The 26,150-nt window shown below is 32.9% G+C and overlaps 1 protein-coding gene across 18 annotated transcripts in view; it reads right to left on the bottom strand.

Moving 5' to 3' along the window:
* Window positions 1-8,387: 8,387 nt before the first annotated feature.
* LOC143255956 (dnaJ homolog l(2)tid, mitochondrial-like) overlaps window positions 8,388-26,150 on the bottom strand; it is a 49,447-nt gene continuing 31,684 nt past the window's right edge. For all 18 annotated transcript variants that reach the window (XM_076512514.1, XM_076512585.1, XM_076512507.1 and 15 more), the window contains 3 exons: window positions 18,624-18,721; window positions 16,124-16,256; window positions 8,388-8,969 (listed from right to left, as the gene is read on the bottom strand). The gene's annotated coding sequence lies outside the window, so the exon portion shown is untranslated. The remainder of the gene's footprint in view (window positions 8,970-16,123; window positions 16,257-18,623; window positions 18,722-26,150) is intronic.

Here is a 26,150-nt window from a genome sequence, read left to right as displayed (position 1 = left end):
GTGTAGCTTTGCGTGAAATTCAAGCACACAACTTCATACAATCAGTGAAATAAGGATCACTTATGCATCAAAAACATTATTATAATAATTTGTTCTAGATGGTTCTACCTAATTTTTTTTGTTCTTGTTGTTTTTTGTTTCATATTACGCTTACGCGTAAGCCTATACAAAATCTATTAGTGCGTAGCTGTTTATAATTATCAATTGAAAGATTAAATTTGTTTGTTTGTTTCCAATAGTTGCGCAAAGCTACAACAGTGCTATCTACGCTAGCCATCCCCAATTTTGACCTGACGGACTATAAGGAATGTAACTAGACAACAGTACCCATCACAATCTTTTAAACCACTCTAATCGAATAGTGGCATTTGACTGTCACTCTTATAGCGTACTCAGCACCTCCAAACTGTGGAGACGCAAATCATGAATCCTTAGATTCACGAACTGGCCAACCAGTAGTAATTTCCAGCAGCTAAAACACTCATTACAAAAATGTGTAGTAGATGGTGTTAGAAAAACTAAAAAATAAATCAGTAAAATGTACAACTAATTATTTCAACGAAACCCTTTTAAACTTTTAATAGAAGCAGGAGATGCAATAAAGGAATTAAAACTGATGTTAATTAACTTTTAATTAACCTTTTCAAGCGGCACAGCACATGTCTGCGGATTTACACCGCTAAAACCGAGTTCCGATGCCAGATATCACCTTGGGCACAGATAGCCCATTGTGTAGCTTTGTGCTTAATTCTAAACAAACAAACAAACCTTTTTAAACATAAAATTGTAACATCGCTTTAGCTTCAACAAAAACTCGTAAAACATAAACGTATCACACCTTCCGACCTATACGTGCAACTGAGACTAATGTAAGCATGACTTTCGGACATCTTCCAGTGTGCATACTGAGTATGTTATCACAGAAAATAGGTCTTGTAAAGTTAATGGCCTTTCATCGAATTCTTGACACAGATGGGGGAAGATCTCATTTTCAAATGAAGGTGTCTTTGCAAGAGTTGATTCTACGGGTACGCAATTCGTATTTTTCGAAAGATTTAATATAAATTATTGTTGAAAAGTAATTTTAGTGCTTTTTTATCGTCTGCTGGATATCGTAATGATGAAAATAGCTGCTAGTTTCTCTACGATAAACTCACGATTTTATGATTTTAAAAAGAAGCAAAATAGATTAATGGTAATTAAAAACTCGTTTTCCTAACGAAATCTAAGGTGCTTGGATTTCTCATATCGAAGTAAATATCGTATAAGCATAATTATTCAACACCACACACTTATATCAACGAATCTGTCTATATAAACATCAACTTAATATGATTACCCAATTTTTTGTGTAATATTCGTTTAAAACGAAAGCCTTACATGTACCATCACTGTATTCTTCTTATTGCGCATTACTTGGAGAGGTGATATCTAAAGGTTTAATTTCTTTAGTAATTTCAACTTTATTTCCTTTCTAATCTCTAATTAACTTAATATTATATTTTTTAATTTTTAATTGACTTCGGTAAATAAGTAAATATAAACATTCCCAAGTTATAAATTATTAGAATATAACACAATTATGGTTAAATATATATTATTTTAATTTTAGATACAAATTAATAAGGATTGGATTCACTTGCTATTGCATAAACGTGTTTATCTTTCTCTTATAAAAACTTCTTGTAGTACTTCCAAGTCGTTTAGTTTTATTAAAATGGATTTGTTTTCCCCTGCTTCAATATATTCAACCCACTTTAATGCATTAGCAACACACTGAAAATTTTAAAAAAACTGTTTAATTGTGACTGCTAGTTAAGGAACTTTTTCTATTTATATTTTATGCTTTAGTGCAAGATAAACACGAACCGGCTTTGTCCTTATTATCAGGTAAGGAAGACTACCAGATTCGCAAGTAATGCACATTTAAAAGGATTAACTACAATTTTTAAGCTTCATATGACCGCAAATGAGGTAAAGCGAGGAAATGCTCTCTATTCTACAGATTAACTACAGACATTTAGAGACATTTTCAGACCATTTTGTTCTTTTATTTTCGTTAAATGCTTCAAAATAGGGACATCTTAGAAAGAGCTATAAATTATATTTAAAAATAAAGAATTAAGAGTTTCAGTGCCACAGACAACAACCCAAAATCCTGATTTAATTTCAATTATTTGGATATTTTACGTAAACTAGAAATTAATTCTGTTGTTGTTTTTCCCGAAAGGGGGCCTGAAGCCGCCTAGAAAAGTCACCTGTTTTAACTACTTGCACCACTTTACAGTAATATGTTGTCTGTCATTCAGTCAGTCCATACTAAAAGGCCTCGTATGGCCAAATAGTTCGGATACTCGACATGTAGTCTGAGGATTGCAGGTTCGAATCCCAAACATGCTCGCCCTTTCAGCCGGGTGCGTTATAATGTTCATGCTACTATTTGTTGGTAAAATAGTAACCAAGGGTTGGCGGTGGGTGGTTATGACTAGTTACTTCCAAAGAAAGTTTATGAGAGCGTATTAGAGATACCTGGAGTAAAATTCCCTTCCCTCCAAAAAAACTTATTAAATATATCATAACAATGTCTGAAAGATTGTCTATAGTTATTAAAGAAAAAGGGACACAAAAAATATTAACTGTTTACTGAACTCAAGCAAAATGAGTTTATGTTGTACTAAATATGAAGATTGATAAAATTTGGTGTGATTTACCTTCCATTGTTTTTTAAAGTAGCCCGAAATCTAATTTTTGAAAGTCCTTACACTTTTGCACAGTACTGTATATGTCGCTATTATGATTATACATTCATTACTAAGATATAAATCTTATATTTACTGTTGAAAATAAATTGTTCAACCTTTACATAATCACATACTTTCTACATAAATTAGAAATTTGTATCAAAGTGTCAATTAAAACACTATATCTATGAACAGTTAATGTTACATCATTTATACATGAATTTAACTTTAAATGTTACATTTCCATCTAACCTAAACGAGCTTTGGTACTGAGTGAAGCATTTTGTCGGCAACAGTGCGCATTACAAGGTACATACAATCCAAATTTTCTTCACTGGCTACTCGTAGTGAATGATCAGTAAATAATTGTTAGCAGTCTTATTGTTAGTTATCCGTTCAGACATTCTTATAATTCAAATACTAATGGAGTGCTTACCTACATTTACGGACCCTTGGTAATGTACACTGACACTTTCAGCATGAGACTTTAAGGCTACCATCAAACATAGGTCCCTGAATTTTTTTCTTTTTTGACAAAGATATTATTATGCTATACGGTAGGAATATCACCAGCTTGCTTATAATAAGCATTGTCTTTGAACACTGGTATGTAGAGATAAAACTAATTACATTAGTGAATGTCTGACATGATTTTTATGTGAAAGTTCTTTATAAAATGATTTCATGTGAAAGGATAGATATGACTTTTCTTGTAAACCATACCTTTATCGTTGGATCAAAAAATATACGAATGTATCGCCATATTAAAACGTCCACTCTATTATTCATGGTACTTAATATTCCAATGATAGAATAATGTAACAAAATATTTAACCCATTCTTCGTTCTTCATCTTGTACAAGAACCATAATCAGTATTCTGCGTTGCTATATATCACGTGAAATATGTTAATTTTTGTTTTCATTACATGATGGAGAACTAATGGTTTCTTAAGTAGTGGGTATTGACATGCATGTGGCTAACAAACAATGATCAAAGCATTGCTCAGAGAATTTTTCTCTTTTATGTCACGTTTTGAATAAAAGTACCTTAATTCTAGATTATATATGTGTGTGTGGGTTTACGGAATTAAGGTAAAAACATACAGTCACAGGTTATGAGTTTATATTTTGTGTAGAATATTAAATATGTGCAATCATGTGACATCATCGTTTCCATACAAGTCATTTTGACAAATGTCTTTTGTTTTATTTATGGAGGTGTGTTTTATTTATACAGTCATTTGATTGAACATTTATATATTATCCAAATATTACTACACTGGGCCCGTGGAATTATACAGAATAGACATATTTCAAGTAAGGATACACCCTGAAGATAATGAAGGTAAGGGATAATATTCTTCTGAAGAAAATGATGTTGTGTAAGTGAATGAGCGTTAATGTTCCTTTTCAGGACTATCACATCCTGAAAAAGAAAAAGTTATGTTTCACATATCACCTTGTCACTTTTAGAATTAAAAGTTTCTCACTTCTTCTATTTACAGTAAATATCAGCATTCATTTATTGTCTGAATTTTTTTTTCATCTATGTTTTAGTAACTTACTAAAATGTTCATTTGTCTTTTCTCTGAATTTTATTAAGAAAGGTTAAACTATACACAAAACTGATCCTAAAATTCGGATGTACTTATTCAGAATTTTATACATTTAAGATTTAACACTAACTGTACCTGAAAAAATGAATCTTAAAAGTTGATGTTCTTTGTATAAGTATAAAAGATAATACATCACATACAACTAAAATATTTTTTCAAAATTTATGTTAAAATCTCTCATGATTTGGTGTTTTTTATACTTAATGTAATACGAATGAAAAATATAAACTCTAACTGAAATAGTAATATGAGCATAATGAGAGCTAATTTATTATTTCATAAACTAAGATTTTTTGTAGTATAATAGTGTATCTAGAATATTTGTTAATAATTTATTTTTTCAGTATATGTGACACTCGATAAGTTTTTACTTACATATATTGAAGATAGCATATTAATTTATGGCGCAACATGTCAGTTTTAAGGTGAGAGATAATGTGAGGGTCAGGATCTGATGTTCAGCATGATGGCGACAGTCAATACAGTTACAAATTCAATTGTTATATGTTTTGTCTAGTTCTAAAATAACGAAACTTTGATCGTTTTGAGGAATGCCCTTTATATTTCGTTTACCGTGATTTATTTTATTTGACTAATAAGTTATATTTCAAAATCCAAGAAAGAAATATCCTTTTTAAAATGATCGAAAAATATTCACTTTATTTGTATTTAAAGGTCCTTTTATGAGTACATATGCCAACTCCTATTTTTTCAGTTGTATTCATTTTCAAAAGTATATTTGATGTTTTGGTAAAGTAATAAAACTAAATGCTATAGTGTACATAAAGCGATGTTTTGAAAGATAAAATAATAGAACTTTTGGTGTGTCTGTTAGAAACGAAAATAATACTTATTTTTGCGTTGGACAAACACTTAACTTGATTTTATACAAGGGATTGCAATTATGAGCTTACAATCAGTGGAAACGTATCAGTAATATGCTGAAATAACCAATGTCATTTATATGTATATGACACATACAAATGGTTATTAGGTATCTAGAAATCGACTTCAACTTGAGAATCAACATTCAATATTTAAACACAATATATTTGATCTGATACAGATATCAATAACAATTTTTAGGTGAAAAAGTTAATAAGTGTCACATAACGTTGTTTCAAAAATCTGTCAGTTTTGAAAATCTCCCGCTGGGACAGCGGTAAATCTTAGGGGTTTGATTCCACTCAGTTGACGTAGTATATGGCTCGATGTGGTTTTGCTATAAGAAAAGCAAACACATAACACACACAGTCTTGAAAAAATACATATTTTAAGTCTGAAACATCAACGAACAGTTATAACATGGAAGCTTTTTAATATTTAAATAACAATTAGATTGTTTATTGTAAACTGATGTCTGGACTTGTGACCAAGCTTATCAACATTACCCAGAAATAACTAACTCTGATACCATTCATTATATAATGGAATCATAAATCTTAAACATTTCACATGTTGATGAAGTTGTTTAGGCCTAACTAGATATCTTAACTATTAAAAGTAAAACTGAATAGATGATAGTCAAATTATCTTTCATTCTGAAAAAATATTCTAAGCTATATTATCTGACTGACAGTCTGAACTCGTGGCCAATTGCTATATGTCTGGCACTGACAGAGAGTATATAAAATGTTTTTTGTTGTAAAGTGCGGTTGAAATATAAGAATTTACAGTGTCATTTATAAACAATATAAGATATTGCATACTGAACTTGAATGAACAAGTAATAATACGGGCGTAATCTACAAAAGTTATCTTATAAATTAAGGTTGTTGTTTGTTTTTAAACAGTAGCGTATCTTGAAATTATGTTAATAAATGTTTGAGTAAGTGTGACATCAGTATTACTTAGAATTTGTGATTTTACTTATATTAATTGATCATAGTATATTCATAGAGAGTCTTGTATCAGAATGATAAACACATTTGTTAGAAATATGGTTAATCAATGTATGAAATTTAATTTAAGAGATTTGTTTGTTTGAAGTTAAGCACAAAGTTGGTCATAGCAACATTCTTTCTAGCGGTATTACAACCTCTGCTTATCATAGCAACGTACAAACATGCCCCTAGAAACTCGTTTTCTGGTGGCATGACACCAGTTATCAGTTATATTGGCAGCATATCAAATTTTGCCATGCAAGTGCGGAAATAACTGCTTGTTTTTTGTAAAACAAAGCAGTTCTGCTTAATTCTTAAATAAAGCTTTTGTCTGTATATTTAAATAACGTTATTCTTCCTACGCTTTACTCATATATATTAACATTGATCCTGAATCTACCGTTACCAAGACGCTACAGTTGTTGATAATCAAAATTTACAACAATCCTTATACCTTAAGCTGTTGTAAGATGCGATATATAAATATCAACAGAAACATTTGAAGGTTTCCAGGTAACAACTCGCAAAACCTGAAAGAAATATACTTTGAAATATAGAGTAAGTTTCTATTTAGATATGTTAGGACACAACAAACTTTTGTTTGGACTTAAGAGAACACATACAAGCTTCAAAACTTGTATCTGTATACTTTTGTTTTCTAATGGTTGATTTAAACTTCATTTTATATCACTTTATATTTGATATAAATATTACACAGAATGGACCCCAACGTAATTCCTAGCAGTTGAATTGGCCATTCTTCTTGAATAGAATAGTTCTCACTGCACAAACTCACAGGCGAAGCCCAGTGAAATGTAACTACTTTGTAACAAATTACTGGAAGAATGATTTCTAGCACTTTTATTTAGTCAAACAAATGAGAGTTTTTGACACTCTAGATATAATTTAGGGCGAATTTAATCGTTTTTGTTGGATTTTTTTGCACATTTTCAGCAATCTGCTATGTTCCCTCATTGACATTTACTTAATATACAGCATCTTGTATTGTCACTAGCAGTATTAAACCTACTTAAACATTTGTATTTATATTGTGCAAGATATTTTGTAGAGTGTATTGGGTGATCATATGTGAAATATTTCAGAGGTGTCTAGATAGTTCTTGCGTTACAGTGTACATAAACAAAGTGTAGACGTATGTCAACATATTATTTACGTAAATATCTTGTTCAGATATTAGTTTTGAATGTATTGCAAAATAATAACACGCTGAAGTAAAGTTTGCGCATTATGATAACTTTCCTTGATATGGATACCTCTACAGATTTATTTTAACGTTCATAACTGCTTTTTATACATTTACTCTACCCTTTATTACTACAACTAAATATTTTGCCCTTGTATATTTTGCTGTATTTTTGACTTGTGAGCAGTATATTCAGTTAAATAGTCATATATGTACGATTAAGATAAACCATGTTTCTAAATTTTATATCCCATATATATCATTATTCATGTCGTTGGTTTTTGTTTCTGGAATTTAGCACAAACCTACACAATGGGCTATCTCTGCTCTACCAATCACGGGTATCGAAGCCCGATTTATAGCGGTGCGAGTCCACAGACATACCGCTGTGCCACTAGAGGGCGTCCGTATTCAATAACTCACTTGAAATTTAAGGTATTCGTGTACGTTAAAATCAATTATTATTATACTGTAATCCACTGTAATTAAAAATGTTGTCTCTCTTCAATTATTAGACGAACTGCAGTTTTTAAAATGCATAAAATAGCGAAAGTAAAAATTATTAGTATCTTCTGATAAAATTATACATTACGAAAATCTGACTTACCATCCGTAAAGTACCAAAGATAAAAATAAGCATTATTACCAGTAGTAGTATTTTTGTCTTGCACATGGATTGAACAACCTGTCTTAGTAATTGAATCAATTTCATGGATCCCGAGACTTCTCACAGCTTCGGAACCTCCCACATTAGTGGTAAAGAATCCCCATGTAGTTGTCTTTCACGTACCCATAAAATCCAGTTGCTCCCCTGATTTGGTGGTCAGAATAGTGTGTTTGGCCTGTTTACTAGAGCTTTGGAGAATACTAAGTTTATATAATGAGCTGCCCTGTCTATAACCAGGAATATTTAAGAAAAATACCAGACACTGACACACTTACAAGTACACAAATATTTATTTACACAAAAACAATAATAAGAAGTAAAGGCAAATGTTCAGTGATGTATTGAACTGATACGAATAAAAGCCCTTATCAGTCAAGCTAATAACCGAAAACATAAAAAAAGTTCTGTTTAAAGATGATAAAGTAAAATTCAAGCTAAGCTTCGAATTGACAAAATGTTAAACCGACAACTGAATTTCTCCAAGTTTAATCTAATTTAAATCATTTTAACAAAAGCAAGATAGAGCTGAGTCCAAAAGCTACTGCAAACAAAATTTATCTTTACCAAATTTACGAAAGTAATAAACACAATCTATTTTGTTAATTTCATCATCTATGTCACAGATGAAATGTTTATGGTTTTTCCACTGTATGAAAACCTTAGGAAGCATGGTTGATATCTCATATTTGTAGTTCCAAAATGACTCTCACTTCTGTGATGACAGTTCTGATAACTGTTCGTTCTAGATAAGAAAGATCTTGTGTTTATGTGTGTGTTTTCTTATAGCAAAGCCACATCAAGCTATCTGCTGAGTCCACCGAGGGGAATCAAACTCCTGATTTTAGAATTGGTGTTACTGCAATAAAACATTTTAACAGTTATTTAGGAATGAGAAAATACTTTTAAGACTATCTTTAAAGACAAAATATCTTTAAAAGCACGTGTCGCTTTTCTATTCATTTATCACATATATCTTTTCTATAGTTATTTTCATAAAACTAGATAACATTTTTCTCGTAATATTACTAAAGTGTTTCTCATTGTCAGAAAAGAAACAGATTGGAAGAAAGTCTAACTATGTAAATTAGGATTAATTAATGTTATGGTTAACGTTATTCTTTTCATATAATAATTTTAAGTTATTAGTTTTTATTTCTATTCATAAACATTTGCATTGATTTGTGTTCAATTTTTTTATTTTATTTTAAGAAACTCTTAAAATATGTGATTTTATAAATTAACAACTGTGTAACAAAATGATTAATGATACAGTAGTACCAGCACTGTTGGGAAATTTAGAAATATTAAAATTAACATGCAAGTAATTATTAGTTGTTTCTTTCACATTGGTACTTTCTCATAGCTTTAATGAATTATCAAGTGTTCATTTCGTAGTTAATATAAGGGATTTATATTCTATATATCATCATAACTTTTCTAAATTTATCCATGTAGAAAGTACCAGCAAAAATGTTTTCATTGCTACATTAAATATTTCACTTTTATGACCAAAGTAAGAAAAAAGGAAAAATCTTTATCGTGTCTTCTCATTACAAAAAGTCAAATTACATGCAGACAACTAGTTAAACCTGCCTGCCTTTCTTACAATGTTTGAATCCCCATGTTTGTATCTTCACATGCATTTCGTCTAAACCGAATGGTGGTAGGGCAAAATTAATTGATTTAAATAATTTTAAGCAGATATAGACAGCTATATAAATATAAGGCTAGTAGTTGATAGTTATTGCCTTATTGTAAGGACTTATTAGCAGTAGTACTTACGCTCTAAGGCAAGAATATGCTGACTCCTCTTCCACACACAGTCCATATCTCCATAAGTGAAAATAATGTTTGTTTGTTTTGAATTTCGTGAAAAACTACATAAAGGCTATCTGTGCTAGCCGTCTCTAATTTAGCAGTATGAGACTAGAGGGAAGGCAGCTAGTCATCACCACCCACCGCCAACTCTTGGGCTGCTCTTTTACCAACGAATAGAGGGATTTACCGTCATATTATAACGCCCCAACGGCTGCAAAGGCGAACATGTTCGGTGTGACAGGACTCGAACCTGCAACCCTCAAATAACGAGTCGAGTGCCTTAACCACCTAGCCGTTAAAAGAATGAACTAGATTATAATGTAATGAATTGTACTTTTGTATCAGACGGGATCCAAGTCCAAAGTTTAAATTTCGTGTGTCTAATAAATGGGCTTATACAAATTGAGACTGAGAATCATCAACAAATCTCTGGGCACACATATATAAAAAGTTTTAATTCTATACATCTTAGAAACGGGTCAAGTCAAAACAAAGTAAAAACGTAAAAGTGCAACGTCTGTGAATCTACCCATTTGATTCTCAACGAATGTGGCGTAATCTGTCGGGAATTAAAATTTTAATTTTTAATATATAACTCGGGGAAAGTTAAATAATTTTGATAATATACGAGGGCTGTTCAAAAAATACGCGGACTGACGTCATAAAACAAAATGTACTTTATTTAGAAGTTACAGGTCTGGGACCCCTTCAAAGTACTCTCCTCCCCAACGCACACACTTATCCCAACGGCGTTTCCACTTGTTGAAACAGTCCTGGTACGCTTCTTTTGTAATGTCCTCCAGCTCCTTCGTCGCATTTGCCTTAATCTCGGGAATCGTCTCAAATCTTCTTCCTTTCAAGGGTCTTTTTACTTTGGGGAACAAGAAAAAATCGCTAGGAGCAAGGTCAGGTTAGAAGGGGGGGGGAAGAACAGTGATTGAGTGTTTGGCCAAAAACTCTCGAGTTCTGAGGCACAAATTTCGCAGCAACGCGGTGCATCTTCAATTTTTCGGTCAAAATCTCGTAATAAGATCTAACTGATATCCCACACTCTTCAGCAAGCTCCCCGACAGTCAGACGTTGATTTGCCCGCACCAGGGTGTTGATTTTGTCGACGTGTGGGTCGTCAGTTGACGTGGAAGGACGTCCAGGACGCTCATCATCTTCAATGGACTGTCGACCATCCTTAAAACGTTCATGCCACTTAAAACATGCCGTACGCTTCATAGCAACATCACCGTAAGCCGTGTTAAGCATAGCAAAAGTTTCAGTCGCAGATTTTCCACGTTTAACACAAAATTTCACAGCAAGTCGTTGCTCCTTCAGGTCATTCATTCTGAATTCCGTCAAACAAAAAAATCGCACTTCACTTACAACCGCGTAGCTAATACACAAATGAAGATATCTGCAATCGGGAAATGGCGTCAAAATCAGCTGATCTGTGCGAACCTAGCGACACCAAGCGGATTCCCTGGAACCAACTGGAGCCGCGCAATTCAAACAGTCCGAGTATTTTTTGAACAGACCTCGTATTACTATGGGATAATCATCTGCTAAATTAAATAACGATAATAAGCAAGCATGTTATTAGGGATTTCGCTTCCTATTGAAATAGTTTAATAAAATATACTCATTTACATAACTTGAAATCTGATACTTTTTCTCAAATTGAGATTGGCACCTAAAGGAATGTTAGTACTCTCTTACAGGAACAGTATCGTTGAACAACGAAATAAGCTTACAACAGGACAAAATAAGATTAATGAATTTTGTTTGTAGTTAAGCACAAGGCTAAACATCGGTTATCGAAATTTGGTTTCTAGAGTTGTACATCCGCAGACATACCGATGTGCCACAGGGGACAGGATAAATTAACCGCATCAGTATTGATTCTATATGATAAACCACCAATGCATATCAATCTTTCATTACAAGCATCTACATGAGTTGAACCTTAAGGTAACTTTTGGCAATGCAAGACTTTTCTGCAGCTTATGTTTAGTATTCATTTCAGAAAAATATAATTTTTCTTTAGTTCATTTATTCATATTTGTTCAACGTGATTGCTTAGGTTCAATGAATAGACATTCTCACAGTAATGGATTTTGTGGCTCAGTCGTTAGCTGATTAAAATTATCTGAACGAAGATTTACCAAAATGTTTCTTCTCTGAGTAAGAATAAGCTAAAATATTTTAACTTGAAAAAAGGAACCAGAGAAGATAGGAATGGAAGTGGATATAACACTTGTTCCAGCCAATGCTCACATGGCAGAATAAGCCGTTTCGACTTTACATGGAAAATAAAATATATAGCATAGATACACTACATAGCCAAAAGTACGTGGACACCTGACCATCACATCCATTGAACATCTCATCCCAAAACCATGGGCCTTAATAAGGAGTTGGTCTCCCTCTGCTGCTACAATAACCCCCACTCTTCTGGGAAGGTTTTCCAATACATTTTAAGACTTGTCTGCGGAGATTCGCTCCTATTTAACCACAAAAGCATTAGTGAGGTCGGGCGAGAAGACCTGGCTCGCTGTCGGCGTTCCTATTCATTCCAAAGGTGTTCGAGGGGTTGAGGCCAGGGTTCTGTGCAAGCCAATCAAGTTCTTCTACACCAACCTCGGCAAACCATGTCTTTACGACCTCGCTTTGTGCAAGGAGGCATTATCATGCTGAAACAAAAAAGGTCCTTCCCCAAAATGTTGCCACAAAGTTGGAAGCACACAATCCTCTAGAATGTCATTGTACACTGTAGCATTAAGATTTCCCTTCACTGGAACTAAAAAGCCTAGCCCAAACCGTGAAAAACAGCCCTATATCATTATTCTTCCTCCATGGAACTTTGCAGTTGTCACTATGCATTCAGACAGGTCGCTTTCGCCTGGCATCCGCCAAACCCAGATTCGTCCGTCAGACTGCCAAAGAGTGGAGCGTGATTCACCACTCCAGAGTCCAATGGCAGTGTGCTTTACACCACTCTAGCTTGGCATTGCGCATGGTGATCTTAAGCTTGTGGCTGGCTTCTCAACCAAGGAAACTCATTTAATGAAGCTTCCGATGAATGGTTCTTGTGCTGATGTTGCTTCCAGACACAATTTGAAATTCGGTTAACGAGTGTTGCAACTGCCACAGGCGATTTTTACGTGCTACGCGCTTCAGCACTCGGCGGTCCCGTTCTGCGAGCTTGTGTGGCCTACCGCTTCGTGGCTGAGCTGTTGTTACTCCTAGACGTTTCCACTTCACAATACCAGCACTCACAGTTGACCGAGCAGAAATATGACGAACTGACTTGTTGGAAAGGTGGCATCCTATGACAGTGCCACGTTGAAAGTCACTGAGCTCTTCAGCACGACACTTTCTACTGCCAATATTTGTCTATGGAGATTACATGGCTGTATTCTTGATTTTATGCATCTGTTAGAAATGGGTGTGGCTGAAATAGCCGAACCCATTAAATAGAAAGGGTGTCCACATACTTTTGGTCATGTAGTGTAGCTCACTATATAGCTTTATGCTTAATAACAAATACATCAAATACTCAAATAGACCTAATATTAATGATAAAAATAACACCTAGACTTATATTTTAAATGCTATTTTACGAAACTCTTAGTTTAAATTCGTAAAGAATTAATTAATAGGGAAACGAAAAGATTATTTAAATACTGCATTTAACCCAATTTTTACCCATCGATATTTATAAATAAATAAACCTATTTGTTTCATTGCTTTGCCATTTATCGTCATAACAGAAACTGCTGCATGTTATCAAATTCATACACAGAAATAATATTTTTATCTCTATGGTCGTACAGTGATTTTGTATGATCAGCTCGCATCCCTCGATTTGTAAGTTATTCCAATTGAAACTGTGGTCGTTTCCAAAATATTATTTATGTACGTACTTTAAATGTTCTGTTAAGAATAAATACTAAAAACAGTCAAACGACAGAAATTTGGTCTTTTCAATTTGGTGCACTTATTTGTAACTGAATATGTTTAAATACATGGGCGTAGCTAAACAATTTTTGTGATGGGATTTCAAGCAATTTAAGTACACGTACATAAGATCGTTTATACTTTACATAATTATTTAAATCTTAAAGGTTATATTTATAATTTCAAAATGTGCATTACTTTTTATTTTAAAAATTATTAAACATTCTGAGGGAAGAAGTCAGTCCCATATCTAAGTATTTGCAGATTAATATAAAGGATAATTTTTATAATCATATAATTGATTGATTGAAGTTGAACACAAAGCAACACTATGGGCTATCTGTTCTCTGTCTACCACGGATACTAAAACCCGGTTTTTAGCAGTTTATTGTCTACAGACATTAACGCTGTTGCCACTGGAGGGCAATACAATTATATAAATACAATTGTGACGGATTTACTATTATATAACTATTTTAATATCGATGTTTAAGTTAAATTTACTGTTAGAAATGTAAATAACGTGCTATTAAATCTATATTGGAAAATTTCCGCCTATTCACTAAAATTGTATTAGATTCTCGAGTGTAAGAATCAACAATATATGTATTGTTAATATTGTTGTACAGGCTAAAATTTCTAGAAACTTTTCGAGCTTATAAATGTAACCAAAGCGACGCACCAAAGGACAATTTGCTATAATTGGGATGCTATAAACCTCGGAAGCTATTACTACGATTGATATAACGGGATGTTTCTTTAAGTTCAACTTATTTTTAGAAATGTAAATAACATGTACTGTTAAATCTGTATTGCGTAATTTCCGCCTATGAAATATTTGACCAGGAACGTTTATGAATTTCGAACATTACAAACCATTTAACGTCAACAGATTTACATCGAGTATTATTATTTGTACAATAACATTATATAACTGCAGCGGTATAAAACTATGCGTGATCAGTAAAGAAACAAGTGTACGTGTGGGAAACAAAATATTTTAAATAAATAACGAATGATCACAAACACTGTTGAAACAGAAGTTTTACTTGATTGGAGGCTTCAGTTACGTTTCTGGTTAATGAACACTTTTATATAAATGATACGTTAAGAAATTTCATTCGTAGTACATATTGAAGAGTTATAATATTTCATTCTAATAATATATTATTATAATCATGCTATATGTAATATTTCAAGGTTCAAATTTAATAACAAGTAGCTATTATATTATTTCAATATCTAACAATAACAATATTCTCCAAAATTTTCATTCCTCACTTAATATTCTCCATAATATTACAACTTCTAAAAATAAGAAAAAAAGCTTCCCAAAATTACAACAAATTCAGGTTTTTATTACAACCCTCAAAAATAATATTATGAAAAACAAGATATTAAGACTATTACGTTTCTTGCTATATTTGCTTAAAAAACTATACAACATTACAAATTTAACAAGAGTGTGTTTTTCTATAACTAGAACAGTGAATTTCTGCAATATTTGGAAAAAGTATCAAAGTACTTAATCATGAAACATGAAAACCAAGTTACATGTTAAGGCTAAGTTGGAACTGTTTTTTGATCTAATGAATGTAATTAACTTTGAAAAACATTGTTTTCATCATGTTTCTTTATTGATGTTTTAAACTTAAAACTAAAGGAAGAAAACAGAATCTTAGCTCAGACCTTAAATATTTTTCCTCAAATCTAGTATGATACTTGTGTAGTGAATTACTTTAATCGAATGTGATAAACATCTGCCAAACTATGTATTCCATAATAATTAATAAGCTTAAAAAGCATTTTGCTTCACAAACTCAGACATTTTAAGCCTAATATGACTTTCCTTATGCCACATTAATACACCCTTGTTAATTTTGTTTTCCATGAAACAAACAATCCTTAAAGCTAATGAAGATTTAATAATGTTTCACATCCAAATCCTTTTGGCTATTTTTATGTTTTAGCTTTTTATCAGTACATGAAAATACAGGAGAATTTCAAAAAATCTTAGTTTACCAAAAAAGATCTTATGTACCAAATGCAAAAAATTACCCCTATATAAAATCAGACAATTATTTTAACATGCAGAAATTTCATCTGTTACAGGACCTGGTGTAACATGTGTTTATTGCAAAAATTCAATTTGGCTTATTTGTAACTGAAATCTCCAGAATCTGTAAATAAACATGGTATGATATTTTTTTAAACAGGTAGCAGTACAAATATAAGAGAACTAGCTATTCATGTCATCACCCCTTTTTTTCATCAACAAGTTTCTTTGGTAGCTTTTCATCACATTCAGACCCATCTCCTTTCAAAATATTTTGAAGATAACTCACTAAACCACTGGGATCATCCATCATAATTTTACCTAATAAATAAAAAGTAACATGCTTCATACTTAAGAATAATGTAGTAATGATATAATTGCAGTGAAGAACTTATTAAAATAAACTAAAATTAGTGAGGAAGATTTGAATTTTAAAAATAACACATCACATAATTTATCATTTTTATAATTATGACATCACCTCAGGAAACTTCAATCAGGATACAGTTTTATTCAAAAGCTATTTATTATACCACTGAGTGATACAACATCTAACACTGACAAAAGCAGCAGCCACAATATTAAGAATAAAATTTATATGTTAATTTTTAATTGTTAAAACTTTCTCATTAGTTTCCACCAAATTTTTTAAACTACTATAAACTGCTGATTAACTAGTTACACTGGTTAACTCTGTGTCTTTCCAAATCCACTTTTAACCGAGTTTGTGGGACAAACTATTTATATCTGAAAACATTCATATATGGTGGACTAAAGAAAATACCAAAGTAAAAATACTAAAAATTTTCAGCTATATTTTAATTCATGAAGAAGAAATTAAATGCTTGTTACTAGATATCTTATGTAGAATTTTTCATTACTGAAAAAAATAAAATTGATTATACAAGTTTAAAAACTAATGCATTCAAATGTTTAAGCACCAGCTAAAACATGTACAGTTTTATCACCTCCTTTTCTAGCCTAACAGATTTATAAGTTTTTATAGAAAGAACAACAATAAACAACTAAATGATTCTTTCATAAATAACTATTAACAAACAAATTCAAATTTAATTTTTTAAATGAACAAAACACAATCAACCTCAAAAGCATATGTATTGTTTTTAACCACTTAATTGAAGGTATAGAGAGAAATAATTTGTTTTGTGTCCTTTAGATTTTCAAAATATTTCATTATAATAAAAATTTCATTAAGAATCTAAAACAACTCCAGAAAGGTTTCCTGAAAATTTAATGCCTTAATTTTTAATCAATTATAAATTGAATATAAATTTTATAGCCAGTAAATGTATAGTAGAAAGTCTTACATTTTGGGGTAATGTCATTTCTATGATTTTGAAGTGCATATCAAGATTCTGTACTTATCAATGTAAAGGACAGTGTCAGATACAGTAACTGTACCTCTTTGGCTGAGATGACAATAATCTTATTTGTGCAAATCAGTTACTCAGCAATGGTATCTTTTCTAGTGCTTTATGGTTTAAATTATATCTACAGTATTTTTATTTGTCTTCTACTCACTAAAATGAACATATATTTATATAGAATTTGAAAAATGTGTAGTACTGGTGCAACAAATTTCTAAATTATTCATCAGAGAAGCTGTTTAAGGAAATAAAAATAAATAAATATGAAACCAAATCTATCACTGAAAGATGATGAATAAAATGGGAATAGAATGGGATTTATATTCATTCATAGGCTAAATGTCTTCCCATAGATACAGTAAAAATACATAAAATAAAAAACAGCAGTAATTTCAATTATAATAACGTGTACATATTTAGATATTGAAGACAATATCTAATAAAAATGAAACACTTGTATGGCATATAATGATCATCTTGGAAAAAAACATTAATTAATATACAGGCTCACAGTATTTGTCACTACTTTACTGGTTACACTTTGAAATGAAGTATGTAAGTTATTTCACTTATTTTAATTTAGTTTATTTTCAAATATATGAAGGTTAAGTTACATTAGTTTTAAACATACCTTTTGGAAAAGCAACAAAAAAAAAACACTAATTTCTTTCTTACCTCACAAAAACATGTATCTGTGTTTTTAGAATAACATTTATGAGATCCAGTTTCTTTGAAAACTGGTAAGAACTGAGAAGTCTAGTGTCCAGGATATACAACCAGAAACTTTGATCAATCATATACTTTTACCAATTATTCAATATTAAACAAGTCAAGAGATTATAATATTGCAAAGAACACCTATTACCATCTACTCTTATATAAAAAAAGCAAAAGAACTAAAGCATCTGTTTTACTTGAGATAAAATAAGATGTTAATTGTATTGTTATAAATAATAAAATTATCAACATAAATTAATGCACACAACTGCAATAAAGCTTGCAAAGTAACAGCAAGACATTGATTAATCAGTGGCCTACGAATACTAAGTGATATGTGATAAATAAACTTCTGCACTGCATATAATTAAAAGAAAGGGTTACAGTTATGACAAAGCTTCATTCACATAATACTGTGTCTTCCAGAATAGTCTTACATTTTGATTACATCAACTCAGATTAAGATACAAACACCATTTTAAAAATGTTCTCATATAAAACTAGGTGTATGAAAGCACCTACAAAATGATACATTATAAAAAGCTAAAAAAGCCTACACTTAAATCAGTTGATAAAGACATACCTTATCTTATATTAGTAGGACCATCTACTGTGCCTGATATGTCACATTCTGTTTCAGCATACACCTGAAGCAATACTTTCTGTTCAGGAGTTAACTGTCTACAGTATCAGAAAAAAAAAGTATTTAAACCTTGTTGAATAAAATGTATCTCAACATATAATACATATACATACATAAAGAAAACAGCTGTAAAGAGACTTGTCTATTCCTTTTATTCTAAACATTAAAATTTCACAAACGTACTTATCAAACAATTTATAAATTAAATTTTCTGTAGAAAATAATTATTGGACAAATGTTGCTTTTCTTTTCTGAACAAATATGTACCATGAGATTTTATATTAGTATATCAGTTTTTCAAACTAACATCAAAAGTAAAACACTTTTCCTAATGTTAATATATTGAAAAGAAAAAAAAAAAATTTCTACATAAAAGTGATTTTAAGTAATGCTTTAAATCATTAAAAAATTTAACTCTTAAAACTGAACCCTATAGTAATTCTATAAATAAAATTACATATTCTTTTAACAGCAGTACACATCAAAATTAAAGTTAACTTAGTGACTTTGACAATCCACTAGGCTTTAGTAATTTCTGTATTTTACAATGGCAAATCCTTCTTTTTTCTTCTATATGTAAAACCTTTTATAAATTTAATACTGTAAATAATAAGAGATTATGACACTTCACAAAGTAAACAAGGAACATGCTTTCCCTGTATTATAAAGTATACACATCAGAAGGGAAAAACTCTCTCAATTAATAAGAAGAATATCTCCTATACAACAACTGTACAATAAAATAAACCATTGATGGTGGCAATTTAACATCAAGGTAGAACACTAACAAGTTACACTACCATACAATGATAAAAATGTTTAAAATTTATCAAAAACAAATTTAAATTTTTATATGATGGAACTGCCAATGTGATGGTTTACTGAAATTAAGTACATTGCTGGTGTGTAGAAAACAATTAGCAAAATTTTATAAAAAACACTTTTCAAGTTGGTTCTTATATTTAAAGTTACTCTGCAAAGAATTATCAACCCCTGCAAAATGGGATATAACACAGCTCAGTGACAATAGTCATAACAAAAAGAGACTGTATTTAAAGTTACTACTGCCAACAAAGGTAAGTTTAGATAGACAAGTCACTCAAGAGTGAATTCAAAATAAATGAAGTTCCCTGCCTCTTTTCTGTTGAGCAGTGTCTCTAACCAATTGAACTATTAGACTTGAATAGCACAAACCTCAGCCTCAATCTCATTGATAAATAAAAATAAAAACTGAGACTTTTATACTCTAAATACATATATAAACTAACTATGCAAACCAGTTTCTATAACAAAAATTAAAAGAGAATAAAATTTGCTATATCAAAGGTTCTAACCAGTAAAGTCCCAATGAAGAAATAATACAATGTACTATATTTTATGCCTTGTAAGACAATACATCATGGAAGATGCACCCTTATTTTGGAAAGACAATTCTAAGAAAAAAATATTTTGACTCTGCAACCAACACCTTGATGCAGCCTTGACTTTTTTTAACTTACTGAGTAAATACAGTCAAATACATTATATTCTTCACAGTATATTGACAATATTAGTTAAACTGAAAGTTTTATGCTATTGAAAATACTTGTAATTGGTAAGTAATAATATTACAATCTGTATAACAAGCCATTTTGCATCTCAGGGCTGCATAATAGGATGGATCCAAGAAAACACCTGATATAAAGCCAAAGTAAGTAGCTCAAGGCAGTCACTGGAAGGAGTGGCAGGGACAGAAATGGACATAGATGTAGATTCATCACTTCTTTTAACCATTAAGAGCAAGAGACTCTTCAGATGTTTTGCAAATTACTATGCTGGAGCCATGGAGAGTTCTGTCTGCATTCCCACTGTGGCAGTGGAATAGAGTACAGCAACATATGTCTGAGATGGAGTGGGGAGCAATAACTTCTGAGCCTCTGAGTAGGAGATATTAAAGTCTTTCAGTATGGCACCTCTTTCTCCTCTACTCACTTAGAACAAGAAACAGAGTAACAGGAGTGTGAACTACAACAGTTAACATAGTGTGGTTCCAAGTTCACATTTGTAAGCATTGTGGTCTTTGCCATCACAATGAGCACATATTAAAGAACCATGACATGATGTCTTTGAGTGTCCAAACTACTGACACTGAAAACATCTGAGAGGCTTGGGAATGTATGGCCATACCTTACAGTTCACATAACCTGCTTTCACTGTGGCAGGAGGACATTGTTATGTAAATGTCAATATTAGAACATTAGCAGACATTATAATTCAATCTTGGTGAGTGGAGATTTGGAGCACCACAGAAATGCTTTGGCTAGAGAATCCAGCAAGAATCTCAAACCTAGGAATGTTCTTTAAATCCCTCTCAACTATAACTCCTCTGTAACAATTCAAAGTTGTATAGAGAGTAACCTTGATGGGTATATAGACTTCAATTTCAAGAGGAGTTTGGTATGTTGTGGTGAAGATGTTTGCACCAAAATGTCTCTAGAGCATAGCTTCTTTACTGTCTTGAGGGAGCCAGCAAGCCCCTCTAATCCATTTGTAATGAAAAAAGAAGACATCTGCCCCAAGAATTTTTCAGATAAGGAATGCATAATTAGAAATTGAGGTATAGAATCTGACTGTGATGGTGACTGTACAACAGTTGTCCATGAGTGATTGTTTTCTGATAATCGTTTTTTTTTCAATTTTATTTCTTTTTCATGAATAATCCATAATAAAGGCAATACATTTCAGTGTCCACTGGCCCCACCCACTATGGAACCCTAATGAATGGATGCATACAGTGCCAAACAAAGACACTGCAGCAACACCAGCATCAGACACAATGTCAACAACACACATTGAGAACATCCAACACTGGTACTTGGTTTGTTCTAGTCCATGTGGATCAACTGACTGACCCTAGGGGGCCACTCCAACACTCCAAGGCCACCCATCTACAAACATTCAAGGTCAAAGTGGTGTGTTAGGACTGGACCCCTCAACCACTAGGATCCTCTCCTCCCCTTCATGGGTTGCTACACTTGGGTGGATGTTTAGTTCCAAGAGAACTTTTTCTGGGAGGTCCCCTCACCATATACTGAAATATACCTCAAGGGGTCATCTGGAATAAAACATCAGACCTGAGACAGAAGGATAGCCACACCTTCTATGCAAGCAAACATCACCACCCTACTCTCAACTGAGTGGAAATGTGCACACTTGAGGAATGCTTTATGACCCACCACCCCAGTGGCCAAGAGCTGATATTTGTTAAATACTTCTATACTTCACTGGGAAAAGAGTGGAAGAAACACAATGGAAAATTCCCTAGGAACACATCATCATAAAAAATGCAGTAGGTAACCAGAAAACCTTATTTTGAAAACCAGACACTTCTGAATTCTGACAATCTGAGAAACATTAGAGATGGGCTGAAATCTCTTTCTCCTTTACTTATGTTAGTCCATGATTGTATGATCCAGAACAAATATATTTATGATACAATATACCACAAGGAAGAACTTGCAAGCAGTCTTGTAGAACACCCCATCTCAGCAGTGAGTGTGATAGACAGATATCACAATACAGATTATAGATATCAGTATATATGGACAGGCACCACTTGCCACAGAGCTTGTTCCATAACATGTTATGTTCTCTGAAATAAAAAGAAGCAAAGAAAAATAACTTATTCATTCAGAGTTGTACTGAAATATGAGGAATGGCTACTACATCCAGATGAGTAGGTAACAATGAGATGGTGCAAGCAGTGACATCAAGGCATGAGAAATTGTCCATGTGCTGGCCTAGATAGCCTTGTTCAAAGAAGGACAGAAGTGAGCAGCTAAATACAAAGGGAAGTAACAAATTAAGAGGAAGGATATTCAGAACAGTGGTCAAGATTCAGGAAAAAAAAAGGAGAGATATGCAATACACCTGACAAACCCAACCAGACCCTTGTTAAAACAACCATGTAAAAATAGATATATGAGAAGGAGGATAGAATCCATACAAGATATGCTAACAATGGAATATTCTTATTTACACTGAGATACAGACATGGATGAGAAAGAGAGGGATGTAGTATCCTGATATAGGTTAACTGCTAGAGAATGGATCAGGAAAGGTCATGGAGGTAGTTCCTGGAAAAGGGAGTCATGAACAAAAACCATGGTTGATTTGACCAGAAAGGAGCCACAAGAAGAACCTGACATTGAATGAATTGGATGAAAAAAATGACTCTGTATGACTGAGAATGAACCTTCAACTAACAAAAAGCAAGGAGTATCAAAAAGTTGATATGAAGACCTAACTCCTCTTGAGACCAACAGCTCAAGATCTCCTGTGTAATGCAACATCCTGACAACAAGGAATCTGTGAAAACGTGCCCATCTGGATGGATAGAAGGAATAGGCAATCCCACTGTCATGTTATCCATGCCTAATCACCAGAAGAGGTCTGACTGAAAGGAAGCAGAAAGGGAGATTGGAAATCAAGAGGATCCTTAATGAGGTGCCAATGAGCTTATAGTACCCACTGCAAGGAATACATGTGGACGTGGCCCAAAAGGATAAGAGCTAAAAGCAATGCTCAAATCCATAAAAGAGACAGAACCTCTTGCACAGAGATAAAATGCATTGATAGTGCCATTTGAAGTAAAAATTCTATATATTGCAGATGAGGAAGAAAAACAGCTGGGCTTGACTAAGATACTAGTTGATAAATATCCCCATATGAACAAGATATCAAATGGGGTGGAAAATGAACTTCTCCAGCTTGATAAACCAACCCACCTAATCAGCTTTTCTGAGGAGAAGTTGGATGTGTGAGGAAGATTACAATTAATGCAGCCAGAAGGAACCAGTCATTCATAAAATAATGGAAACTGAGCCTGTACGAATGAAACAATCAGGTAAAAAATGGACAATCCAGAAGAAACATTTTAGTGCTGATGCCAGTCCAAAAGGCAAAGTTTGGAACTAATAATTGTGATCCTCATAGATAAAACACAAGAAACAACATGAAGCCTTAGCAATAGAAATGTAAAGTTAAAGAGTCAGACACATTAGATCTTGTTATCCAAAGCCCTGGAAGCAAAGCCTATCTGAGAGACAGGATTCTATGCTGAACTGAGGCATATCAAAAAATGATTCAAACAGGAGAGGTTGATCACAGAACATCAATCCCTGATGTTCTTTGGGGATGAAAAAAATAAACAGGAAAATCACCCTAGCCAAAAGCACCCTTGACAAGAAAGCCTTGGAACTGCTTTTGTGAGACACTGGAAGGAAACAGGATCTTAAGCAGGGGAATGAAATGGGACAGGAGATTAGACAGGATGTATGAGAAAAAAGAGGGAGGATACTTCTGAAAAAATTCAAATAACCCAAAGGTCAGAGGGAAAAGTCACACTTCTGAGAAACAAGTGAGCCTGGCTCTCAGAGGACCTGAATCTACAGGGTAGCCACTAATAATGCCGATATCACACAGGAAGTTTGTGAACAATGGAATAATATGCAGACATTGTCTGAGAAGGAGAAACTGATAAATGAGAGAAAAGAGGAAGATGAAAATTGGAGGAGGAGGTTGAGAGAACAAGAAGTAATGGAATATAGGGAAGTGTGCAATGTAGTGGATTCAACGCAAGACTCCAAGATACCTGGAAGCCCACCAAACATTACAGAACTCAGAAAAGGGGCTGATAAAAAATATTGCAAGGAAGTCAGGGGAGGGAAACACACATGTTGACAAAGCAGCTCGAGCCAAAAGATCCCAGCAACAGAGAATCCAAGTGTAGAAAGAGAAGGCAGATAAAAACAATTTGGACAAGTTAGGGAGCAGGAGGGTACAAACTTCTGCCAAAAAGTTCTCAGATGAACAACAGAAAGCATCAGGCAATACATGAATGGGCAACAAATGACAAAGGAGTGTTGTGAGAGAGAAATGGAGGCAAGCAAATTATGCTTGAGAGAGGCTGAACCCCAATGAAGAAATGAATCTAATTGTTGTTTCTCAAGAAAGGATTTGTTGAACAATGATATACAAGTTCATGAGCCTCTGCAGTACAGGGGTGCAGCATACTAACTTGCACATAAGTTATCTGCAAAACTTTGGCATGGACCCTAATATCAGGCAAAGAGGGGAAATTAAAAACTCGGAACTAAGTACTACAGTTAATAAGGAAGGGAAAAATCAACTGACCTAAGTGACAAAAAACCATTACAACCTATGATATCAAGTTTAAAAAGTGTGACTTGGGACTAGATACTTCAACATGCCTATGCAGCAAAGAAATGGAAGAAAAGCTGTCTAATCTACATCATCCTAATCGAAGTCTTCAGATAATGGCAGAATTATTTGTAGACTGGAAGATTCCTCAGCCCACATGAGAGAAACCATTTCCTGATGAACTACAAGTGATACTTCGTCCACCAATAACAACACACCTGCAGCCTTTGTAATGAGCAGTTGAACACCAGTATTGTAGGTATCCACTGTAGTAGTGACAGTAAAATGTGAATTCAAAAATATTGACTGAGAAATATAATTCACAATCAAATAAAGAAATGCATCTTGATGGTGGATTATAAACAATACTTTGAAATGCAAAAATCAGTAAATAAATATTTTCAAAATACACTAGAGAAAAATGTCTGAAATGATTGAGAAGTGAATACTGAAGTCAACTGCATAAAAGTTAGCTTGATAGGAGTGTCACATTCCTATTGGTCACATACCAATTTGCATACATAAATGCAGCTGAAACAGGTGATATGCATTTGGAATTGGGTGGAAGTTTAAGGTTAGTGGCAAGTACAAATTTGCACACTAGAGATCAGTCATTATGAAGCATAGCTGTAACTGTGAGAGGAGGTAAGTAATCATATTGAAATCAACAATGTTCTCTAGTAATATCAATTAAGACTTTGCATATTGGTATTTAGAGTTTATTTTGTTAGAGTACTTGCTCTACAAGTAGGGGAATTTTTTCAGTTCAAAAACCTCATGATTAGAGATTTGGATGCAGCTTATCCCAGCAGCCTATCAGTTATGATATATATGCACAAGGACTTCTTGGAAGAGAACTCACCACTCCTTCCCTAATACAAATATGGAGAAAAGGAAAGGTTCAACATCTTTCAATCAGTTAGGTAAAGCTTAATCATTTGCACAAACAAGACAAGTTTATAGTTTAAAAAGTGGCTCATGTCTGTTAGAAAGTGTTAGCCACTGTATAAATAAAGAAAAATAGAAGTGACACTGAATTATTCAGTCCATAAGAACTGAAGGAAAGCATGCCTTTTTTTTTCTGCATAAACCAACCCCATTGATACAGGTGGGGCATCAAAATAGGTATGTCTCGACCTTTTAAAGAGTGCCAGACAACATCATAATATGGATTTTATCTAAGAGTTATCAGCTTTTCATGCTGCCATACATTACTGAATTCACAACAGTTCATGGTAAAGGAGAGTAAATACCAGGTACAGCATA

The sequence above is a fragment of the Tachypleus tridentatus genome, chromosome 1 (assembly GCF_004210375.1).
Source record: "Tachypleus tridentatus isolate NWPU-2018 chromosome 1, ASM421037v1, whole genome shotgun sequence".
Lineage (NCBI taxonomy): Eukaryota > Metazoa > Arthropoda > Merostomata > Xiphosura > Limulidae > Tachypleus > Tachypleus tridentatus.
Note: the sequence above shows the minus strand (reverse complement) of the source record. Positions and strands in the feature narration are given on the sequence as shown.